Source organism: Anneissia japonica, unplaced genomic scaffold (assembly GCF_011630105.1).
Source record: "Anneissia japonica isolate Jap-2015-1 unplaced genomic scaffold, ASM1163010v1 scaffold288292_len1863012_cov191, whole genome shotgun sequence".
Classification (NCBI taxonomy): Eukaryota; Metazoa; Echinodermata; class Crinoidea; order Comatulida; family Comatulidae; genus Anneissia; species Anneissia japonica.
Window position 1 is genome coordinate 1,245,297 of NW_022688773.1, and position 7,518 is coordinate 1,252,814.

A 7,518-nucleotide genomic window follows, 5' to 3' on the forward strand; every position below is an offset into this window, starting at 1 on the left:
TATATATATATATATATATATATATATGTGTGTATATGTATATATATTAATAAATATATATATACCGATTATATATAGGCCTACATTGTCAGTTTGCCTGATATATTCATAATTGGAAGCTACATACTTATGTATAATAATTTCAATATGAATAAAGACGGCAACTATAATTGAATCTGTTACTTACATACATACATAGACCTATAATTCACGTAATATAACTTGTATATTTACTACATATATAAGCCTACATAATGATACAAACGACATATACAGTTCTATATTAATATTCCTATAGGCCTATTTATTAAATATTCGATATATTGCGTGTAGTGATGATAATTAATTCTATTGATTTTTGACGGAAAAAAGTTCATCAGCTAATGGAATATTTTCCTAAAATATCAAATTATTGTATATATGTATTAATAAAAAAAAATATCAGTGTAAGTCATTGAGGTATGCAATCCGATAGACAGATATTCGTGTGCTGGGTCATTGAATTTTGAACAGTCAGCCAAAAGCCATGTTTAACGGGTCGGCAAATGCATGTATTACTCATAATAATTTATGTTTCAGACGAGTTAGTATGCTTTGAAGATGTTGAAGTTCGTGACATATAACTTCACAAAAGATAGCAAATTATATTTTCCTGCACTAGGTGCTAAGCCTATCGAACTCTCCTGGGAGTCGCACCAGGATTTTTGATATCGTTTGGCTTAAGATATTTACTGACCACAGTCCACAGTTTAATGATATTTTTACTAGTTCCTTGGTAGCTTTTGTCTCTATATTTTGTCTGCTAATCATATGATATTTATTTGAATTAAATATCACCTTGAAATAAACATTATCTTTTTGAATTAACTAACGCAATTATATTCTGTTCTGCCGGCTACTGCATGTACTTCAACGACGAATACTGGTCTCCAGCAAATGAAACACACGTACATTATGGGCGTGTATACTCACTTTTACTGCTGCTCCTTGCGTAAGATTGATATTTCGGTTCACAGTGGCAACATTTACAACACATTACACATGTTTAAATAATACTAAATGAGTGATTCCACACGGCAGTTTCATGGCATCATTTTTTAGAAGCTCTCTAACTGCAATCAATTCACACTCCCTTCGTTCTGCTAAATCCTCTTATTACTTCTCATTTTGTCACTATTCGTAATACTCCGAATGACGTTCTTTCATCTCTCTACATCCTTAAATTCATGTCAGGTGCTTTTTTTTACAGTACTTCATGAAAAAGAACTCAAACTACGGTACGTTGTGTTCTATCAATGGATGGAGACTGATTTCCAGTGGTGTTCTTCTGGTGGTGATTGGGCAGTACACCGGTAGACATTCCCCTACTATTTTTTTCCGGAGAGTACGTACTTTAACCTGCTCACGGGCCATAATTCATAATTCATAATTTTATTTCACTCAAAACGTAACGAGTCTGGTAGGCAAAAAAAAAAAGGGAACATGTCCCTGTAAAAGGTGCCTACCAGAGCAATGCACGCATTCTTAATGCATACGGAGCTACGGCTTGAACGTCTATCGTAACTTTATTGCAGCCGTCCAGCTGAAACACAAGGAGAGCAACAATGGGAATTGAACCGGGGACCTAGAAATCTTCATGTTTCAGCGCACAGACAGTGGCTACCACCAGTTTAGCCAACTGAGCTAAGCTGCTGCTCTATAAACTAAGGTTCATAGAAATAGGCATATATTATTATTATTATTATTATTATTATTATTATTATTATTATTATTATTATTATTATTATCATCATCATTATTATTATTATTATTATTATTATATATAAGGCATATAAATTATTATTATTATTATTATTATTATTACTATTATTTGTATTACTATTGTTGTTATTATTAAGCAACAGTGGAAAAGCACATGACCTTTAATGTATACGAGACTGGACCTTTAAACGTGGTAAACATACATACTGTAGGTACTAATATGCCTAAACGACATCAATTATACATAGGCCTACAGGACAACCACTCATAAATTAAACAGAATGTTATTGGCAATGTTATCTTTAATAATAGGCCTACATCGACAAAATACATGTATTTTAATGTGTTTTAGTAAAAATACAGCATAGTAGAATTCTCTAATACTGTACAGTATCACCTCTCGCATATCCTTCTCGATTTTAAGAACATGGGCCTATAACATAATGCTTGTCAAATATTACAAATGGCTTAGGAAATAACGATTTTTCGCTTTACGCCCATGGGCTTTTATGCGGTAGAGTATTACATACATTATAAAAACATAGTCGTTGATAGATTTCTGATCAAGTGGGAGAAGAATGCGTTGAATGGGTATTGGGAATTTGATATGGTTAATGATAGAGGAATGACCACAATCAGTAGATTAATATTACAGACTGTTTAAATTACAAAAGCGAGAATAGTTTACGGATTATATATAGTATACAGACTCTATTTAGGCCTATATATATTTCATTTCACTTCATTTTATTCAGCATTATAAACATTTTATATATATATATATATATATAGGCCTATAATATATACATACACAATTTAATAAAACGTATATTAAAAATGTTTATCTATCAAAAATTAATTTGTTAGTTACCTTAAACAACATATACCACTTATAAAAATTGACTGAAGAAACAGATATTAATTATATGTATACATATTACATAGGCCTATGTATATATATACTGTCTCTTATACAATACTGTATAGAATTTTTTTTTGTTTAATATAATAATTGTTAGTGTTATTAAACAATATACTGTAATCAGAAGAAACGGAACCACTATTTGGCGCAATTCGCATACTACGATAAATTGATGGTCACACCGCTACGGACTAACACATTACTCACTAGAAAATGAACGAATATAAGCGACGCAACGTAATATCGACAGATGCATATTAGTTTATAGCTCCGTAGGATTGCAAAAAATAAATCTATCACGAAACTAGACAAGGTAACGTTGCACGATGTTTCACCCGTAACCTCGAAAGTGTGACAATCAAAAAATGAGGACACTAAATAATTAGTCTGTGATAGCTACTGTACAGAAACTGTTCGTCACTTAAAAACTGGAAGTGGTACGCTGGTCCTACTATTAAATTCGACATACTCTAGTTGACACCATTTTGAATGTTTTCACATAGGCCTACTGTATATGTCAATGTGTTCAGTTAAATTTCGATTCTTTTAAATATGTAGTAATAATATATGTATTATGATTCTCAAAATGGTTGTTAATGTTATCATCATCGTATTTATCAGCTTCGTCGCCATTATCGTCCGTATCATCATCATCATCATCGTCATGATCTTCATCATCATTATCAATAATAACAACTTCTTTTTCTTCTTTTTTATCAACATCACCATCATCAGTGATGATGAATAAACAGTAACAGTAACCCAGTAACAGTAACAGTATAAATGCAAGTTAATATTGAAGCAATTTGAAATATGAAAAACTAGCGTATTTCCCTAAAAGAGTTGTATAAATACAGTATATTTTAAAATTATATATCAATATATTCATCATCGTTATTATCATCATCATAATATAGGCCTATGGTACGGTACATAATCATCATTATCGTCATCGTCATCATTATTATCATTATCATCATCGTCTTCATCATATTTCCACCACCATCATTATTATTACCACCATCATTATAATTTATTATTAGGCCTATCACATTTTACGTAAACATTAATTTGACATTTCAAATGATTTAAAACCTGTCACAATGTTTACAAGTTACTAGCTAAAGTGTTTTACAACGTAAAAGTAATCTCAAACAATAGGCTACCATGGAAACCATTGTAAAATTAAACTCAAAAACAGCACCTCTTTTTTTGCATATTAATAGTTAGTGTGCGCAAGGTGAGAGGAAGCCGTTACGAAGCAATTTATAACAAACAGTGACATTTTGTGACGCTTCCGATTTTAATGCTTATTAAGTTAAGTCTACGGAGTTGTTATTTAGATAGAATCTTAATACTTCGATGAGATAAAAATGCTAATATCATTACAATTTTATCACTTGTAATTGAATCGCATTTATCAAAACAAACACAATTTGAGTTAACCTCGTTCAATTGTTGTTCATTATGAAAATCAACGTCATTTAGTTTATTTGAAGGCGAAATTAATAATAGGCTTACTTATGATATTATTAATAGGCCAAATAATATCCTAATAATAACAACAACAACAATAATAATAATGATAATAATAATAATAATAATAATAATAATAATAATAATACTGTGATGATGATGATGACGATGATGATGATGATGATGATGATGATAATGATGATGATGATGATGATAATGATGATATGATGATGATGGTGATGATGATCACGATGACAATTATGATATTGTTGATGACTGACGATGGTGATGATGACAACGGTGATAATGACAACATTGATAATAATAATCAATTTTGGTAAGAATAATAATTACAAAGATGTTGATGAAGACGATGATTTTTCTTTTATTGTAACTGTTTACATACTCTACTTATCTTTTTCGATATTTTAAATAATACATAAATATCATAATAATTATATTCAGGTATGAAATGACCGTAACTAAATCGGAAAGAAATATTTGCACAACTGCATATAACTATCGAGAGTCATCCCAAAACATATCACAATTATTGAATAAAATATTTGAGTTGATTACTTTGTATGTTTAATACCATTGTGACTAATAGAAATAAACACTAACTTAGACCTACATTTATATCCGAAGTAGGCCTAATATAATTGAAAAGAATGTAACGTAGTATTTAGTAAAATACACGAAAGAGAAACTTGAAACTAATTTAAATTTCTATCGACAAACATACTTGTTGTAATTTTATGTTAAACAAACTCATTTAAATTATTTTGTATTGAACTATTATTAATTGTTATTTCAAAGAAAAACAAACATCAAAAATAAATCGTCAGTTACAGCCTTAAAAAGACACAGACAATATAAGAAACAGACACAGGCGAGAAATATAAAAACAACACAAGCATAAGAAAAATGAAATAAAAATTTAATGAACATGCCTTTGCCAGAAGAACATACAAAAAATTAATTTTAAAAAAGCGCAATAAAAAGTTAACAATAACAATTTACTCAACAAGGTATTCAAATATAAATTTTCTAATTTCGTTAATAGAATTACTAAAAATATCAACTTCAGGACACGTACTAACACAATCATAAAGTGTCGATTAACAAATCCATTCTTTCTAATGTTGACCTTAAAAAAAGAAACATCAAAAACATACATTACATAAATTTAATGTATAGATTATACATAGGTCTAAAAATACGTAATGCTTGTTACTAATAAGTACTTTTAATTTAATAATGATTATTAATATAATAATGATAATGATAATTATAATACCATTAATGACAGTGAAAATAATAGGGCTAATAATAATAATAGGGCTAAGAATAATAATAATAACAATAATAATATTAATAATAATAATAATAATAACAATAATAATAATAATAATAATAATAATAATAATAATAATAATAATAATAATAATAATAATAATAATAATAATAATAATAATAGGCTAATCGACATAGACTAAAGCATGATAAACAATAATCTTCGTTACATTAAATGCAGAAACAGTGCAGTCACACAGCAAAATATATCTGTACTGTATTACAAACAAGATGTCATAAACAAATGATTTTGCAAATGAGTGTGCCATTGAAATAAATCGTCTCATAATTGGTGATATTAATATTGGGATGTATAATTCATATACGGTGCGTATTATATACTTACGCAAACGGATCATTACTGCCGATTAAATGTTCATTATCTTGCTGGTTAAGCAATCGTCCAATATTACACAAATGAAACCTAATACGCTTGATGTTCACATCTTCAATTACTCAATTGCCACTTTAAAGCAAATATTTTAATTATCACATTATAAAAACCGTTTGATATTCTTTGGATGTGGCATTTGGTTTAGCACGTATATTATACTTTGTCAGTTTATTTGTTTGTGTTTGCTATTGTTTGATAATTGAATAAAATTACAATTAATCACTGTTCTTATTATGGTAGGTCTAGTGGTTACTCATTTATTGACTGTGTGCATTCCAACCCAAATTGTCCAGAGATCTGTCGTTAAAATATAAAAATATCCAAGTTTGGCAATACGTCATAGTTGTCTGATTGTCACTCGACTGACCACAGCTAATTCTGACCACGGTGAACACGCCAACGTTACTTCGCTAACAACCAAACGAAACGCGTCACACAAGCACACGATGTAGCGTTAGTTTTGTCACATAACTATTCGGTAAAAAACAACCGATTGTTTCTACCATAACTTAACACATTGGGTTAATCAAATCAACCGCAGGACGAATTGGGAAGAACATGTTCATTAAACTGATCGTGTCTGAGTCTGGGTAAGTGTTAATTGGATCACCAAATAAAGTTAAATAAGACTGGAATTGTAGACTAGGGACTGCAGGGCGCAACGAATATTGTTAAATTTACACTGGTAAATATATTTCAATTAATATAGCTAATTTCAACGATAAATTATCATATTGATGAAAGCACAAACCTTGAAGACAGAACAATACATCTATATTAATATTTCAAGATCAATAGGTCTTGAGGTCTATGTTTATTGTAACACAATTTAAATTTGTATTCCAATTCTAAACATTTGTATAAATAAAATGGCAGACATAGCTAGCTAGCGTTGTGTCGCATTCAGAAAGCGTTTTATACGATACACCGTACTAACAACTCCTCCCTTCTACAATTGTTAATTCCCAACAATCCGAATTCATATCAACAATTATTCGTGATAAAGAGCATTAATACTTCATGCGAATGTGTAATGTATCTGATCTGCTAATAGAATAACGTCTACGGGACAAAAGCGTCGATATCATCCTTGCAGAATGAACAAGCGGCGCTCGCCCCGAATGATTTCCGCTCGGGATTACAGGCAGGCGGTCATTTCTCCTCATTGTCGGATTTCGTAAGCGAATGTAAAATTGAATTATGTTGAATCAAAAGTTCAGATGAATAAAAGTCGTTTTTGATTTTCAATCGCGCTTTAAATTAAGGAGAGTTATGATTATCTGTGTTCAAGATTTGATATTGGATTTGATGTCGCGAGCCTTGGCGGAGCTGTGAGATTCAGAGTTGTTAGTTGCACAAATCGCTAGGATACAATAGAACGTTGTATAGATCGCCCTAATAGTTCGTTGTCTAGGTTCTTACTCTCTGTTTATATTTAAAACGAAATGTATAATGGAAATATTAAGATCAATATACTGTATAATACGTTACTTTTATCTGTTGCTAATCAAATTTGTATCTCTAGCCATTGGCCATTGTATCCCACAGCATTGTTGCTTTTCTATATTTTTGCCTTTTAATATTTTTTGCCTTTAGGCCTATATATATA